The sequence below is a fragment of the Balaenoptera borealis genome (genome assembly GCF_965194805.1).
Source record: "Balaenoptera borealis genome assembly, chromosome: 13".
Lineage (NCBI taxonomy): Eukaryota > Metazoa > Chordata > Mammalia > Artiodactyla > Balaenopteridae > Balaenoptera > Balaenoptera borealis.
In genome coordinates this window covers 22,295,710-22,314,863 of record NC_138870.1, presented here as the reverse complement: position 1 = coordinate 22,314,863, position 19,154 = coordinate 22,295,710, and the positions used below count along the sequence as shown (strand labels likewise).

The window sequence follows — 19,154 nt, the reverse complement described above, 5'->3', positions numbered from 1 at the left end:
TAGCTACACTGATGTAATTTTTTTAAAAATCAGAAAAAGTTGTTTTAAAAAAGATATATTTTATTTATGTAATCCTATATAGCTTTCAGTACCACATGAAAAACCAAAGAAAAACAAGTAAGGATGTTTTCTCATTTAATATTATTCATCTATAGGAAAAAAAATCCAGTAAAAAATATGAAAAACATGAAGCCAGAACTTTCATGAAGAAAATACTTGCCTAGTTTGTGTATAGCAGAGAAATAAAAGAATCAAGTCAATTTTACAAACCACTAGAAATGGAATAAAAAAAGAAATGGCCTCATCTAATGAATGACCTTCAGATAATATTTTCATTACTTATTCAGTCTTGTTCATATGAGTAAAAAATATAAATAAACATTTATATAATAGGGCAGATTCAAATCAAACAGCATAGAGCAAGAAAAAAGGGAAAAAGAAAATATTTTCACACCTTATTAAGTGGGCTGACATGAACAACTGCTAGCAAATAACTTTATCAGAAACAAATTATGAAAAAGTTTGCTCATTTTTATACTTTAATTATCTAAAAACAATCTTCTCATTCAATATAAAACATGCACAGAACTTAGCAAATTAATAAATGTCTTTCTCAAAGACTCTTACATGTAGATAATAATAATATTAACAAAAAAGATCTCTCCTAACGAACTATCAGAAAGAGAAGTTAAGAAAATAATCCCATTTACAACTACATCAAAAAGAAAAGGAATAAATTTAACCAAGTAGGTGAAAGACTGTACATTGAAAACTATATGACACTGATGAAAAATTGAAGAAGACACAATAAATGAAAAGATATTCTGTGCTCCTGGATTGGAAGGATAAAGATTGTTAAAATTTCCATACTACTAGTGATTCCTGTAAATGCAATCCTTATCAAAATCCCAATGGTATTTTTCATAGAAATAGAAGTAAACAATCCTAAAATTTGTATGGAACCACAAAAGACCCCACATAGTCAAAGCATTCTTGAGAAAGAAGAACAAAGCTGGCGACATCACACTCCCTGATTTCAAACTATACTATAAAGCTATAGTAATCGAAACAGTATGGTACTGAACTAAAAACAGATACATAGGTCAATGAAGCAGAAGGGAGAGCCCAGAAATAAACCTTTGCATAATTGGTCAATTTATTTACAATGAAGGAGCCAAGAATATATGATGGAAGTAGGACAGTTTGTCCAAAAAATGGTTTTGGGAAAACTGGACAGCCACATGCAAAAGAATGAAACCAGACTACTATTTTACACCATACACAAAAATTAACTAAAAGTGGATTAAAGACTTGAATGAAAGACCTAAAACGATAAAATTCCTAGAAGAAAACATAGGCAGTAAGCTCCTTGACATTGGTTTTGATGATAATTGTTTTGAATCTGACTCCAAAAGCAAAGGAAACAAGAGCAAAAAATAAACAAGTAAGGCTACATCAAACTAAAAAGCTTCTGCACAGCAAAGGAAACTCAACAAAATTAAAAGGCAACCTACTGAATGTGAGAAAATATTTGCAAATGATATGCCTCTGATAAGGGGCTAATATCCAAAATATATAAAGAACTCATACAACTCAATATCCAAAAAACAAACAAAAAACGCCCCCCCCAAAAACCAAAACCAAAATTCGGAAACAAAAAACCAAGCAACCCAATTAAAAACTGTGCAGTGGACACGAGTAGGCACTTTTCCAAAGAAATATAGAGACTGCCAATAGGCACATGAAAAGATGTTCAACAGCACTAATCATCAGGGAAATACAAATGGAAATCACAATATCACCTCACACTTGTCAGAATGGTTATTATAAAACGACAACAAATAACAAGTGTTGGTGAGGATATGGAAAAAAAGGAACCCTGGTGCACTGTAGGTGAAAATGTAAATTTGGTGGAAAACAGGTTCCTTAAAAAATTAAAAATAGAAGTACATACAATCCAGCAGTTCCACTTCTGGGTATTCATCCGAAGAAGAAAAAACACTAACTCAAAAAGATATACGCACCTTTATGTTCATTGTAGCAGTACTTATGATAGCCAAGAAATGGAAACAACCTAAAGGTCCTCCGATGGATGAATAGGTAAAGAAAATGTGGTATGTACACACACCATATACACACACGAATATTATTCAGCCATAAAAAGGAAGGAAATCTTGCCATTTGCAACAACATGGAGGCACCCTGATGGCATTCTGCTAAGTGAAATAAGTGAGAAAAAGACATATCATATGATCTCACTTTTATGTGGAATAACAACAAAACTCCAAGTTTATAGATACAGAGAACAGATTGGTGGTTGCCAGAGGCAGGAGGTGGAGGGGTGGGCAAAATGGGTGAAGGGGGTCAAAAGGCACAAACTTCCAGCTATGAAATAAATAAGCATGGGGATATAATGTATGGTATGGTGACTATAGTTAATAATAGCGTACGGCATATTTGAAAGTTGCTAAGAGAGACCTTGAAAGTCCTCATCTCAAAAAAAAAAAAAGTCCTCATTTCAAGAAAAAAAAAATTTTGTTAAGGAGGTGGTGTTAACTTACCGTAGTGACTATTTCACAGTACATACAAATATCAAATCATTATGTTGTACACCCAAAGCTAACATAATGTTATGTGTCACTTATACCTCAATAAAATATTAACACATTAAAAAAGCCCACCTTCGTTTCTAACCACCCACCCTGTGCCACCCCTCAAATCCCAAACTGCAACCCTCTGGAACAGACAGCAAGAATATGCAGATTAATTAAGGTAACACTGCATGAAAACTCCTGGACATGCAAGCCATGGTCCAAGATTATTGAGATATGTTAAAATTAGCAAGAAACTAGTTCTTTATCTAAAGGAACACTATACATGAAGCAAAGAAAAAGCACTGGTTAGACATTAGAACCAGGGAGTGTCATAAAATCCCAAAATGAAACAAAACAAAAATACCAATCAATCAAACAAACAAACCCCAAAACAGCCCTTAATAACTTCCAGGCTTTTAAAAGTTTAAAACAAAAGAAAATGAATGAATTTCTCATGTGTTTCAAGGATAAATAGGCTCCTCCAGTCTCTAGTTAAACAAACTCTTCAGTTGAAGGTTCTGACTCTACAATTTTGGAAAGTATGACTGCCTGACAGGCAAAATACAGGATGAAAATAAAGATAATAGTAATTTGGTAACAAATTATAAACTCCAAGTGGCCACCAGCACTTCAAAGTAACCATTAGTTAGAGTTAGTGGGGTCTGTGGTCACAGTGTTACAGAGAAGTACTATCTTCTGTTTTTAAAGTATGAAGAGCTAGAACCTTATCAATAAAGAAAAAACAGAAACGGTAGGGACTTCCCTGGTGGCACAGTGGATAAGAATCTGCCTGCCAACGCAGGGGACACGGGCTCGATCCCTGGTCCGGGAAGATCCCACATGCCACGGAGCAACTAAGACCGTGCGCCACAACTACTGAGCCTGCACTCTGAAGTCCGTGTGCCACAACCACTGAGCCCGCATGCCGCAACTACTGAAGCCCACACGCCTAGAGCCCGTGCTCCGCAACAAGAGAAGCCACCGCAATGAGAAGCCCGCACACCACAACAGAGAGTAGCCCCCGCTCACTGCAACTAGAGAAAGCCCGCGCACAGCAACGAAGACCCAACACAGCCAAAAAAATAAATAAAATTTAAAAAAAAGAAAAAAAAAACAGAAATGGTATTACTGAGAACAAGCAGAGTGACTAAAGAAACACAACTAATGAGTTATTTCTCTTAATCTCATTCATTTTTCCAAAAAGCACATTCAAATCAGCATTTCGTATTAACACAATAATGGATCATCTAACTTTAGGTATTATATATTCTCTTCTCCTAACAACATCACTATGAAAATAAATACGGAAAATTTTCATTTCTCTGCAAACTGAGATCGGTAACAAAGTATAATGTTACTTAACTTTAAAGATACACACAAAAGATAAGCAATTTTCCATGACCTTACACATGAATTTGGATAAAATTTCACCATAATCTCTTTGCTGGTAGAATGGCCTATCTATGAATACATATTTTGACAAATTATTTTCTATTTCTCAGATTTGTGTCTCAGATTTCAGAGGAGAAAAATGAAGAGTGCATTTTCTAGAAATGTGAACACCAAGCAGCAGACAGGAATGACAATTTAATATTGTAGGTATTACTGGTCTTTGGCTCAAAAACTCCGACCCTGAAAATCCTGTGACAAGATGCTCTTCAGGGGTTTCCCTGGTAGCGCAGTGGTTAAGAAACCGCCTGCCAATGCAGGGGACACGGGTTTGAGCCCTGCTCCGGGAAGATCTCACATGCCATGGGGCAACTAAGCCCATGAGCCACAACTACTGAGCATGCGCTCTAGAGCCCGTGAGCCACAACTACTGAGCCCTCATGCCACAACTACTGAAGCCCGCACGCCTAGAGCCCGTGCTCCGCCACAAGAGAAGCCACCGCAATGAGAAGCCTGTGCACCACAAAGAAGAGTAGCCCCCGCTCGCCGCAACCAGAGAAAGCCCACGCACAGCAACAAAGACCCAACGCAGCCAAAAATAAATAAATAAAATAAATTTATTAAAAAAAAAAAAAGATGCTCTTCAATAATCCCGCAGTGCGTGGAGCCCCTTTATATCAAGGGGTCGGAAGAGACATTGGAATGTCTATCTGACCATATGTGGAATTTAAAAAAGAAAACACTATCTTCAGCTGAAGTAGTAGTAAGGTCGAAAGGAAAAAGGACTAACTAACTAAAGCTGCAATCCTAATAATTTCCACAATTTTAACTGAAACACAGAGTATTAAATTCAATTCTTAAAGGATTAGTACTTTGATCGATGATTAAAATTTAATGAAGACTCCACAGCCAGTTTTTGCTGATTGTAAAAAAAAAAAAAAAAAATCTAATTTCATGATAACAAACTCCATGAACACTGTCAAAATTTGCTCTTTTATTTCAAATATCCATTTGAGAAAAATTTCAAATAAATAAGCATAAATCAGTAATCAACTTGTCTTACATTTTTTTTGACATGGAGATGATTTTATGTTATTTAAAATGGAATTTAACCTGTATTAAATTCAATTTTCCACTTCAATCAAGACTTCTATAGAAAAATACTGCATGTTTGCTCTTCCTATAAAATACAGCAATTATCTACCTTATTTATTATTTCCCAAAAGCAAAATCAGCCCAATTTCAACACACCACTGGAATTTAGGAGAAAGTTAATACAGGCACATTTGCAGTTAAGGAGAGCACATGTGTTTTACCTTGCCTTCGAAGGCTGTTGGACTACAGATACCAAGGATGCAATGCTGAAAAGGATTATCAGGCTCAGCACAAACACATACCACAATCAATTAATTATGTCTGCTGTGAACACAGGCAGCATACACACATGACATATTTCACCATCCCTCCTATGGAAGCTGTTGGTTAAGAACACATTTTAGTGGTCAGACAGCCCTGGGTTCAAATCCTGACCTCTCCACATATTAGGTGTATGACCTTAGACAGATTACTAGCTTCCTTGGCTCTAACATGGGAATAATAATCCTTAAATTTGTCAGAGCTAAGTTACAATGAACATGAAGACTTAAATACAACCTGGCATGCAGTCATTACTTTAAAATAGCTACTATGTGTAATATTACAGGAGTTTGAGTCTTTCAGGGCTCATTAGTGACTGATCACTGAATGTGATCTTGAAAGGCAGGTCCCTGCCCAAATCCGCTGCTGTGGTGAGTGAGCTCTCAGTCAGCAAGTCACTGGATTTACGGCTCCAGCCAGCTGTGGCTGCATCTGCTGAGCAGAGGCACCGGCAGCTCACGCAGGGCACACGGACACAACTCCACGAAGCAACGAAGGGCCAGGGCCACCCTCTCATACTCCCCAGACCAACGCTACAGGTCTGAGGTCTGTCCACGCAATATAGAAATGTGCCATTTACTCAGAATGAGGTTTAGGAAAATAGTGGTTACAAAATTAGAACCTTTTTACTCTTCCTGGGACCACTCACCTACCTACCAAGTATGGGATAGGAACTGGTAATCACACTCTTCCAAGAATTTCAGAGTCTTAATCTAGGCCTACTCAACACCAGCGGCAGTGAAAGAAAACAGACTTCAATCAACATGAAATCTACTTTAACGACAAAGTATATATATATATATATATATATATATATATATAAAATGAAAAAAAGACCTTTAAAAATTTAAAGCTAGATAGAAAATGCTTATGATATATAACCAGGAGAATGAACAATATCACTAAAAGGAAACTAGATCCTTTTATTATAAAAAGTAGTTTTCAACAGCTAAAAACAGTGTCAAATATGACAATATTGCTTGAAATTCTGACTCCATGATGATGATTTCTAATTAATAGGGTTGGCTACTACTCCAGGTCTTATTACAGTATATGATTTTACTGAGCCTGAGTGAATCTGATTGGAAAGCAATGAAAATGGAAGGACATAGGATTTAAAGTGTCAGCAGACCTGGGTTCACTGCTTATTTTAACCTTTTAACCCTGAACTTCCTTAACCTCATGGATGCTCATTTCTCCACATGCAGAATACTGATAAGACTATTTCCCTCTTTAGTTTGCTGTGAGCATCAAACTAGACTCTTCTACTTCAAAGTGTTATACGAACACTAAAATGCTGCCCCACCAGGTGACTACTGCTAGAGAAGCCACATCTTACCATGGGTTTATGAAACAGACTTGGATTACTGGGAACAGGAGAGAAGCTGGGAGGGCAGTGCCGTGGGCACACCACACAAGAATAAGTCTGCTCTCATTACTGGGCACAACTGCCAAGCTCCCTGAGGGCGAGCCCATGCCAACACAGGCCCTGAGGATAACACGCTACTGACTGCACGGAAATCTCACCTTTTTTTAAATTCTGGAGATAGTTTCCTTTAATTTGATTCTATAAATTTGGGTGGAGGGACAGAGCATGAAGATGGACAAACTCACATGAAATGCAGTATCACGGATAAAGAACGCCCAAGAAGAAACAAATCTGGATACTAAACATAGTCCCCACCAATTTTTAAAAATCCAACTCACTCATGTGATTAGTAAAGATATAAATAAATAACAAAATAATATATGAGCCCAGTTATGTTTAGGTGTCAAGGGTGATATATAGACATGAGGCCAAATGGGAAGATGTCTTCTATTCCTCCATCTTCAGAAATACAAGAAGCTGTTTACAGCCATTGAAAAAAGGCTAAATAACTACAGTTCACAGAGCCAACACTCAAGCATTCATTGCCGGTTATAATGCTATTTGGGGAAGAAGCGGAGATTGAGTTTCCTCACTTTTAAAATATTAAATGCCTGACAGCTTTTGTTAAAGTATTAACAAGTGCTAAGTGCTTTGAATGTATCAATTTATTTAATTCTCATAATAATCTTAAGAGACTGGTACTATTATTGTCCCTACTTTTTAGAAGAGGAAACCATGCCACAGGGAAGTTGTAAAACTTGCCCAAGATCACACACCTCATTAGGGGAAAAGCCAAGACCTGAATCTAGGCAGTCTGCAACCCTGAATTAATATATACTCTACCATCTAATAAAATAAACAATTAAGCAGACTCTATACTTGTTTCAAAAAGCATCACCTAAAGGCCTACTATTGCTACACGTATGACAACAAAACCTTTAAAGACACTAGATTTAAACAGAAGTTCATGGGTCATCTCCATTTATTAGTTAATTAATCATGTCATCACATATATTTGACTCAGATGCTTGTGGGATTGGACGTAAAGAGGAAGCAAGGGCCTAGGAGAGTAACTACCAGTATCAAAAATAATATTGCTCATCTGGGAAATATCTGACTAATCTATTCCAGTCTTCATAAACAGGATTGATTCTAACCAGTCTCCCTTGTATTCCCAGTCCCTGTACCCTGGCCTCGTAGGGACCCAACAGTCCCTTATGTTGCCCCTTGTCTATCCAAAGGCTCCAATCAACTATCTCCTGTTCTGCCATCACCAACAATAGAATTTTGCAGCCCAGAAACACTTTTCTTCTTCATCAAGTTCTCTTTATGTTGGTTCCAGTGGTTGAAGTCGACTAGACATTAAGGGGGAAGAGGAATATCTGACTAACTAAAGCACATTAACTTCATCTCCAATTGGTAGTATGAGAAGAGATAATTAGGGCAAAGAGCTTTCCTACTGTCCCTTAAACAAATCACAGTGCCCATTCTCAGGGCTGGGGGAATTCAGGGGTGGCAAGCAAGGCACAAAACGTAAGGAGGCATCATTGTCAAGTGCCAATACTACCTGCACGACGCTGAGAGTGAGTGCCTCCTTACATTCTGTGCCCTCCTAGGTGCCTCACTTTACTTATTGTAAAGACCTTGCACCATTCTGCCTGCAAGTCTAAACGGTTAAGATGGTCCCAGTGGACCGGAAGGAAAAACTTTAGCTGCTCTCTGGTCGCTGCCTAAGGAGAAGCGACTGGTTCTACCTTCCCTTCTAATTTTCCACTAATTTCTAATTTAGTTTCTGGCGAAAATCTAAGCTCTTGTTTGGTGGCTGACCAACTTTCCTAAACAAAAAAGAAACACTAGTGAGTGAGAAAGCCTCTGGCCCCTGGGCCTCAAAATCTGTTAGGTATCAGTTAGCTCTTCCAGGGTTGCGGCAATCAGCTGCCTAGAAAACGAGCGCTACAGCCACAAGAGCCCCGTGGGGGACCAGGGTGCCGGCCCGCCCATCTCTGCTCCAACATCACCACTCTGTCCATTGATTTTTATACTGGATCAGAGAATAAACCAGTAGCTACCTTACCATCTTAAAAACAGCAACAACAAAAAACAAAAACAGCTTTCTTCTGATCCCACTTTCCCCACTACCTATCCTTCATTTCTTGTCCCTTTTCATTTTCCTACCTCCCACTCTACTGAGCTCATTACTGTCAGGCTCTTACCCCCATACTCCACCAAACCCCTTCATCAAGGTCACCGATCACCTTCATGGCGCTAAATCTAGAGTCAGTTTACGCCCCCTCCTCCCAATACACTTTATGCTTTTGGCTGCTAGGACACTGTGCTCTCCTGGTTTTCCTCTGTCTTCACTGGTGTCCCTTCTCAACCTCCTCTTCTCTACGCTTTCCTACTGTCTGAGTGTCCCAGATCTGTCCTTGGTCCTCTACTCTTTCTATCCATATTCACACCCTGGGCGATCTCATTCAACTTACCACAACTTGAAATGCCATATACTTGACAATTCCCACATTTACATTTTTAGCTCACCTCAGCCTCACATTCAGATGCCAACACAACATTGGCACTTGGACGTCCCGTAGGCAACTTGGACTCAACATGCCTCAAAAGGAACTCTTGATCTTACCTCCCTAATCTGTTGCACCCACACTCTTTCATCTCAGTTCAAACCACCCAGGATGCACCCTTTTAGGTGCTTAGGCCAAAAGGCCTACAGTTAATCTTGACTCCTCTCTCTCACTACCCATCATCCAATCTGTCAGGAAATCCTGCTGGCTCCACCTCTACCCACCCTACCATACTCTCCCCTGAGTTACTCCACTGGCCTCCTGACGAGTCTCACCGCTTCCACCCGCACTTCCTCCACCTCCAAATCTCCCATTCCCAACACAGAAGCCAGAAAGAAGAGAAATAAAAGAAAACAAACAGAGACATGAACTTAAATACGTAAATGACAAGACATAATGAAGTACAGTTGACCCTTGAACAGCATGAGTTTGACTGTGTGGGTCCACTGATATGCAGATTTTTTTTCAATAAATACTACAGTACTACACGATCCACGGCTGGTTGAATCTGTGGATGCAGAACTACGGATACAGAGGGCCAACTATGGGACTTCAACATCCTCAAATTTTGGTATATGAGGTGTGTCCTAGAACCAACCCCCCACCAGTACTGAGGGATGATACTCACACCTATATCGTGACTGCAACAGTTGTAAGTGCAGGCCGCTAACAGGTACAGTGATAGGAAACTCGAGTACTACAAGGGGCACTGCTGTCTAGGACACAGTTTTTTAAGTCAGGGGACAACTCTTTTTCAAGTTCTGCATTAAGTACGTTTTCCCTTAATTTACATAATAGTTTCATTCCTGGAAAACTAATTGTATTTTAAGACAATGCAAAAGTGCTTTGTGTATGTGTGTAAAAGGTTATGTCCAGCTGTGGATTTTCACGGGTAAAGCACAGTGGGCCATTTTTAAGTTTTTGTGTGGGACTGACCTGTGCATGATAGGATGGCTGGCCTCTCTGTCACCCATTCACTAACTGCTGGTAGTACCTCTTCCATCACTGTAGCAACCAGTGATTGAATGTCCTCACAAATGGCATCGCAAATGTCCCAAACACTCTTGGTAGAGGAACCTCTCCTGCTTAGACACACTACTCTAGAAATAAAGCCTACAATCCTATAGCATCTGCTGATTCATAGTTTGATCAAAAGAAGTGTGAGCAACATGCTGAAAAGCACAAAGTGCCATCCATCTTGAGCAAGGGAGTAAAATTTATTCAAGAATATCCTAGTATATCCATCGGTTCTTAGCCCAGATGGTCCCCTTGTCCTAACATGTTGGTGAGCTTGGCTTTCTTGTGAGATGGCGGTGGGATTATAATAGCTGGCAACTACACATGACACATAACTTGAAACCTTGGAAATTTGCTACTATGTAAATCCATTTTGCAGTATGGGGAAGTACCAGTGTGCAGGGAAGAACACTGGACTGATTGGGAATCAAATGATCTGGGTTGTAATTCAGGCTCTGCAAACAAAGAGATGTATTTACCTATTTGACCGATCTTTATCTACCGGCTAGGCAGCACTGAGACCACAGAGAAGAACAGTGAATTTTTACCCTAGAGAAGAAGTCTAGAGGCAGCAGATCAGTCCCCAAATGCGCCTTCCTCTCTTCAACCTCAAATCTGAATCTTCAAAGTACCTTCCAAGTAAAAAATAACATTAAGATTTTATGTATATGCTTGCAAGATGCCATGGGGCTTCACAGGGAAAATACAAAATGACGCCGGCAAGATGATGCCAGAACGAAGGTAAAGTCACCCATATGACATAATTTTGCTTTTCACATGAGGATATAAATATAACACTACTATAAGAAATTACTACTTGGTTAATAGTAAAAATCACTATTTATATTTCTGCTTTTTGATATAATGAAAAGATAGAGAGTATACATTCAAATGATCCTTGAAAGCAAAATGGAATAGAAATGGCAGTTAATACCAGCCTGTTTTTCTGAAAGCATTATTATTTGTTGTATCAAAAAAGTACAATCTTTAATCATTTCATCCGTCACACAATTCCCATTCTGACAAGGCAAAATTTGCAAAGAATCTGCACAGTAAAATTGTCCAGTGGCTGGGGCAGCTAACAGGAGAAAATGTTAAAGTGAAAGGAACATTAAATCAATGGCCTGGAAACAGTATAGCTTTGAATGTTATCTATTTATACTTATTTTTTAAAGTGAGAATATTTTAAAGTAGTAATATCCTTTTGAAGAATAAAGATATTTAAATATTTAATTTCTTGAGACTATAAAGAAATTATCAAGAATAAAAAGTGTGAATAAATTTTCTCCTTACAGAGATATCTGAAGTTTAGGTTACTCCAAACCATCAATATTTCTACTTACCCTCCAACTAGAACTTTGTTTACTTATAATTTTTATCCTTTAAACTACCATAAAGCCCAGAGCCCCTAAAAGAAAAGCTTGTTTCTATCAAACTAGAATATGAATCTATTTTTTAAAATCAGCCATCTCCTTCCCATCCATATTCATATTCACACCAAGATGTACTTGTTTATCCCCAAACACATCATGCTCCTTATGTGCCTTTCTAGATTTTGCATATGCTATTTCCCAGGCTATTTTAGAAGGCCTTCTGCTGCCTCCCTAAAGACCTACTCACTTTTAAGTACTCAGCTCAAATGATCTCCACAAGCATCTCTCCTTAACCTCTGCAGTTACAGTACTTCCCCATGTGCTCCCATAGCACCTCCTTCATTCCACTGTTGTGTAATTTATAACATGACCATAACCATTCACCACCTGTCTATCCCCCAGTAGACTCTGTAAGCCAAAAGACTGGGCAGTACCATGTCGAAAAGAATTGCTAATGAAATGAACAGCTATGGAAAATTATGGTGAAAGGCTCTTATCCTTCTGCAAAAGATCCAAACCTTAAGGTCTACGACTTCCTCCAGATTTGTGTTATTTTTATTTTTATTGCATATTGATTATTTATTTATTTGGCTGCGTCGGTCTTAGTTGTGGCACATGGGATCTTTCGCTGAAGCTCCTGGGCTTCTCTCTAGTTGTGGTGGGCGGGCTCCAGTGCGCTCCGGCTCAGTAGTTGCGGCATGCGGGCTTAGTTGCCCCGCGGCATGTGGGATCTTAGCTCCCCAGCCAGGGATCGAACCCTCGTCCCCTGCATTGGAAGGCGGATTCTTAACCACTGACCACCAGGAAAGTCCCCAGATTTCTGTTATTTATAAATTAGTATAAGAAAATCAAATTTGGTACGTATATTATGTATATTCTATCAATTTTCAAGGTTGAGCTAACAGATTTTTTCCCAAAAGAAGAAATACATCTCTACATTTGATGTCCAAAACAAGTGCTTTTGATTCAAACAACGTCTATTAAATGCATATAAACATTCATGCTTAACAGATATTTACCAAAAAAAAATTCCCCTATTTAGATTATGATTCATCCAAAAAATAGGAAGCACAAAAGAAAAAAAAGCATACCACAGAGAAAGTTAGGTGTGGTTACTGAACACCACAATTCATGCCTTTCAATGTCAAAAAGTGCTTAATTGAAACAATATAGACTAAACCTCCACTGTAAACTGTGGAACCATGTGTGCAGTTAGTTATGATTGCCACCTACAATGTCCGGTCAAAAGAAACAGAAAGGAAGTATGAGAGGTAAGTGCATAACGCAGCAGAAACATCTATACACAAAACTTATCCATCAGTGCCACTAAGGTAATTTGCACAGATGGCGAGGGGATTTAACAGGTATCCAATTTCCAGGTGTATACTCCATGCTTTATGAGATCACAATTTCATTTCATCTTTACAGCCACCCTGTGAGATAGTTATTGTTAACCTCAATTTAATGATTTAATGATTTCTGATAAGCTCAGAAAGATAAATGTGACCTTACTTGTCCCATGTCCCCCCTCTCACTCAATGGACAATGGCTCGAGTCCTCTGAGCCTGCACCACAAATCAGGCACTAGGGATATAGGTATACCCAGGGTGACCACTCATCCGGGTTTGCCTGGAACAGCAATGGCTTACATTGTTATCACAGCATAATTACCAACAGTACCATGTTTCACTCTCCAAAGTGTCTGGTCTGAACAACTATATAGTCTCCTTAAGTATAAAAGAGTGAAAGTCTACTTACATAAAAATATATCTAGCCTGTGTCTGAAACAAGACTGAAGCATTTGGGAAAAATGGCACTATTTTAATAAAAATGATGACAGCTATCATTCATTGAATTTTTTACATACAAAGTCCTTTACATACATAATTTACTCTTACCCAACATTCAAGTGAGAAAACTGCAGTTTAGAGAATTCAAGGTCACACAGTTAACAATGGGTTAAGCTGATTGGTACCCAGACTGATGAATCCTGACGATATGTGGCAATTTCTGAAACTACAGACACAGCTCTTTGGGATATCCTGGAAGGAAGGGATAAGGATGAAGTGAGCGGCCAGGAAGACTACCAAGGGTGCCTTTCTTGCAAAGTGAGTCTCTTTCCTCTAACTCCTTGGTCTTTAGTGGAACCACTAAGTGGGGTTGTGTGTGTGTGTTTGAAATAGAAACCACTTTTAAAAGAAGCAGGTTTAACACTGGGCAGAAGTGAAGACCACACACAGAGGCAAGTCAGACAGATGAAGGGATACTCACTTGACACAGGACTCTAGACCGAGCAAGATCACGGGGAGATTTTCATAAGTTTTGAAACTGGAGGTTCAGGATAAGTTTCCCTAAATTTCTAAGAAGCAAGTACACTCCAGCTGAAATGTGAAAGAGAGGAGGAGTGAAAGAGACGGAGTGTATAAGTTCAGCTGTTGATATAACATGGTATTACTTGGCAGTAAAAACTTTGTTTTTCCCATCTGATGTGAACCTTTTTTACTTGATGAGACTACATGTTCCTTAAAAGCAAGAAACCATGAACTCCATCCTCTTCTATAACTTTCACGAAATCCACTTTAGATAAAAGAAACTGCCTTTGCAAAATTAGAAAGAGGGTTATAACATTATTACTACCTTAGTAGATCTTGAAAACAAAAAATGATTTTGTATATTCTCCCTATTGCATTCAGGTAGATAGATGTAGGCACTGTCTCAATTTACTGGGATAGAAACCAGGTCATAGAGAATGACTCTACTAAAATGATAGTCACCGGTGCAATCAGGAGGAGATGCGATCACAGTCTCACGTAATTACATACTAACCTCATTTTTACAAACTCAGACACATGGAAGAATGCAAACCAGCAATAAATATTCACTGAACTCTGACCAATTCAACGTGTAATCTGATAATCATATCTGCCTTTAAGATTATTCTGGCTGGGGCTTCCCTGGTGGCGCAGTGGTTGAGAATCTGCCTGCTAGTGCAGGGGACACGGGTTCGAGCCCTGGTCTGGGAGGATCCCACATGCCGCGGAGCGGCTGGGCCCGTGAGCCACAACTGCTGAGCCTGCGCGTCTGGAGCCTGTGCCCCGCGACGGGAGGGGCCGCGATAGTGAGAGGCCCGCGCACCGCGATGAAGAGCGGTCCCCGCACCGCGATGAAGAGTGGCCTCCACTTGCCTCAACTGGAGAAAGCCCTCGCATGAACCGAAGACCCAACACAGCCAAAAATAAAATAAATAAATAAATAAATAAAGTAGCTATAAAAAAGAAAAGTGGTTTAAAAAAAAAAAAAAAAAAAAGATTATTCTGGCAATTCAAGGAGTCAACCTGCAAAGAATCCTGTGTAACACACACACACACACACACACACAGCTATAAATTTAAAAAAACATAAATACATGTTCTTTGTACATGAAGATACCCAAGAAACTGTTAACAATGGTAACCTTTGATTGAAGGCTGAAAAATGAAAGGAGGTAACCTTATTTTGCATTTTATACCTTTCTGTACATTTTAAACTTACTGGATTACTTTTAGTAATCGTTTTAAATACAGACGTTAATCCTTAGTCACAAAGGGGCTGTGGTGCCCACAAATCCATTAGCATTACTGAAAAAAACAAGGTCACCATTAAGAGCCATATTCAGGAAAAACAGCACAAGTAAATTAAACAAAATAATACTTAAGACTTGAGAGGCACAGTATCTCTGAAAGCGGAGACGGGATAGAAGGGAGACTGGTTATTTCCTAAAAATTCCTTAAATTTCCTGCCCAGATATAATCATTGTAAACAAAACAGTGGAGTCAATGGGGAAGTGGAGCAGAGATAAATAATAAATCAAAATATCTATGGAATTAAAATAAATGTCCTAATTCTCTCATTTAATCTATAATGACTTTAACTTTGATTCAATGTCATTGGCAATCAATATTTGAACATTTAAGCTGCTGTGACACTTGATGTAACAGGCACAGGGAAAGGGCTAAGATTTAAACCTAGGGACACACTGCTCTTTATCATTCCCAGGGATGCTGGACCCCACCCTTCCAGGGAACACGATCCCGATACACAGGTATATACCACAGTCTCATATGAATGGCAGCCTGGGAATGCAGTCTGTTCAACGCTGCACAGAGGCTGATGATCTTGATTCATTACTTGATTCTGTGTATAGTCCATCTCAATAAATATATCTTTATTTTTTTATTTTCATTTTTTTTTTCACACACACACACTGTATTTTATTTTTACGAGAGATAAATCGACTGACACCAAGCATTGTACATGGATGACCACAACAAAAGCAACAATGATTGCAATTACGAAACATGAAACACACTCATACTATGTCATAATATTGACATTCAGTCCAGTAATCCTCCACTGTAACAGCTCCTTTACTTTGCAGTGAAAATTGATTTGTATATTCTTTGCCTCTGAGTCCTTGTGGGATTTTTTTTTTTTTTTTTTTAAATTCAGACAGAAAGTCACAAAAATATATCTTTATGGTAATTTTTTTTCAATAAGGCATATGAGGAAATCTTAGACATTTGGTCAATCTTAGATTCTTTTAAAAAAAATCTACTTTCAAATTTCTGAATACAAATACATTTGTTTTAGAGAATCTGTAATAATAATGTAATATTAATAATAATTATTATTTTCCTATAATTCTACCCACTTGGAGATAATCATCAACACTTTTGTATATTGCCTCCTTGTTTATTTTCTGCATAAATAGTTAAAAAATACAAGATTATAATTTATATTACATCCTTATGCTGTCACTTTTTAGATTACTATCATTTTCCCATTCATTAAATAGTAAAAAAAAAAAACTATCTACAGATAAAGAAGTAGGTAGACAGACAGACAGATAGATTCCATTATTGGCTACAGAGTACTAGTCTACCTTCTAGGTGCATTATATGAGCATTTTGATCTTTCTTACTTCTCCCACTGCCAACGTTATGAATTACATATGTCTGCTTATGTTACATTTTATGTACAGGTCACTCATATATATGTCACGTACATGTTTTTTTAATCTTTAATAATGTGATATACTAAATATGATATTAAAATTAAACAAATCTTTAGATCTACATCTGTTTGTATTCTTTTTTAAACTACTAGGAACTACTAACTAATTTTTCTTTTTCTTTTTCTTGTATACTGGAGTATAGTTGATTAGCAATATTGTGTTAGTAGCAGGTGTACAGCAAAATGATTCAGTTATACATATACATATATCTGTTCTTTTTCAAATTCTTTTCCCATTTAGGTTATTACAGAATACTGAGCAGAGTTCCCTGTACTATACAGCAGGTCCTTGTTGGTTACCTATTTTAAATATAGCAGTGTATACATGTCAATCCCAGACTCCAAAGAAGACATACAGATGGCCACGAGGCACAAGAAAAGATGCTCAACATCGCTAATTATTAGGGAAATGCAAATCAAAACTACAGTGAGAGATCACTTCACACGAGTCAGAATGGCCATCATCAAAAAGTCTACAAACAGTAAATGCTGGAGAGGGTGTGGAGAAAAGGGAACCCTCCTACACTGTCGGTGGGAATGTAAATTTGTACAGCCACTATGGAGAACAGTATGGAGGTTCCTTAAAAAACTAAAAACAGAGCTACAAACTAATTTTTTAAATTAGGTGTTGATTATTTTCTTACTGATCTGAAGTAGTTCTTTACATATGGGTATTAACTCTAGTTATATATATGATAATATATATATACATATATATAGAATACTTTTTGTGATTTGACATATGCAAATTTTAATTATTTTATTTTTAATGTAATTACATATATGAATCATTCCTTTTTAAATCTTTGCATCTGTATTTTAGTTTATCTTTCCCTAAACCCAAAATCAGATATTTATGAACATTCTCTTCTAGTATATTTATTACTACATTTTTATATTTATAATATAATTTTTAATCAATAAAACATTCTTCTGGGCTTTCTATTCTGTTTCAAGTATTTGTCTACTTTATCAACATCATATTATTTTTATTATTATTATTATTTTTTACAGATGGAGAATACAGCCAATATTTTATAATAGCTTTAAATGGAGTATAATCTATAAAAAAATTGAATCACTATATTGTACATCTGAAACTAACATAATATTCTAAATCAACTATACTTCAATAAAAAAATTCTGTCTTTGACTTCTGATAACTTGACTGTAATGCATCTTTCTGTGGATTTCTCTGGGATTATTTTATTTGGGATCCTTTTTTTTTTTTGAATTTTTGAATTTTATTTATTTTTTTATACAGCAGGTTCTTATTAGTTATCCATTTTATACATTAGTGTATATATGTCCATCCCAATCTCCCATTTTAATTACTATCTTTATATAAATATTTTTTGGCTCTTATTTCATAAATACGAAATTCAGAATCACTGACCTGTGAAAATTTCCTGCTGAGATTTTAATTATATTAAACTTACAAGTCAATATAAAGAGATCGAAAATAATTAATGAATTGTCTTCCATACTGAGTCTCTGCACCCTGAGAGAAAAGTTTAATGGTTTCCTTCCTAAATACCATTCGCATTTCTCACAAAGTTTAATCCTCAGCATACTTTTTGTTGCTACTATGAATGGGCTCCTTTTTTCTCACATTTTGGAACTAGTTATTATTACTATATAGATCATGATATTTCCATTATTTACAATGGAACTTTACTACATTCTATTATTTTTAGTTGACCGTCTTTGTGATTTTTTTTCATTATCTACAAATAATTTTATCCTCCTTTCCAACAGTTCTTTCTCTTACTCCTTTTTCTTTTCTTAATACACTAACTAGACATTTCAAAGCTATTTTAGATAGTAGTGACGACAGCTGGTATGTTGCTAATTCTAACAGGAGATAAAATTTTTGTGTTTCACCATTATTAGTATTTTGGCTATTAATAGCTGGATCCCGATTTTGTTTATAAAATTATAGATACTTCCCATAAAATAGAAAGAGTAAATATCTCTAAACTGTGAGATAATGGGTGATTTTATTTTCCTTCACATTTTCACAGTAATTATCTAGGATTTCTAAATCTACCTTTCTATATTTTAGAATTCAAATTTTATTGATTTATGTTTTTAAAAAAATCATCCATTTGATTAAGTTTCTCAAACATATGTGGAAAAGATCTACAAAAGTATTATTACTTTTCATTTACAGATAACTATAGTTATATCCCATAACTGCTAATTTTGTATATATTTGTAAAATTAGACTAGCCACAAACACTTCCAATTTATTTTCCAAGTTTCCTAAAATGAGTGGATGCACACATCCTTAACTCACTATTTCTCTTAATGTTCCTTGCTTCAGGAGAACATTTTTAACTCCAAATAATCTTGGTTAGCAATCAGT

At 37.0% G+C, this 19,154-nt stretch overlaps 1 protein-coding gene across 6 annotated transcripts in view; it reads right to left on the bottom strand.

Moving 5' to 3' along the window:
• The window catches only part of RASSF8 (Ras association domain family member 8), a 127,155-nt gene that overhangs the window by 63,386 nt on the left and 44,615 nt on the right, over window positions 1–19,154 (bottom strand). Inside the window, exons 3-4 of one of the 6 annotated variants that reach the window (XM_082352241.1) lie at window positions 14,006–14,115; window positions 10,910–10,993 (exon numbers count right to left, since the gene is read on the bottom strand). The exons of 2 other annotated variants lie outside the window; for them this stretch is intronic. The gene's annotated coding sequence lies outside the window, so the exon portion shown is untranslated. Of the gene's footprint in view, window positions 1–10,840; window positions 10,994–14,005; window positions 14,628–19,154 lie in introns of those variants that run through there. 3 more of the 6 variants (XM_082352243.1, XM_082352245.1, XM_082352244.1) reach the window with 3 other exon arrangements.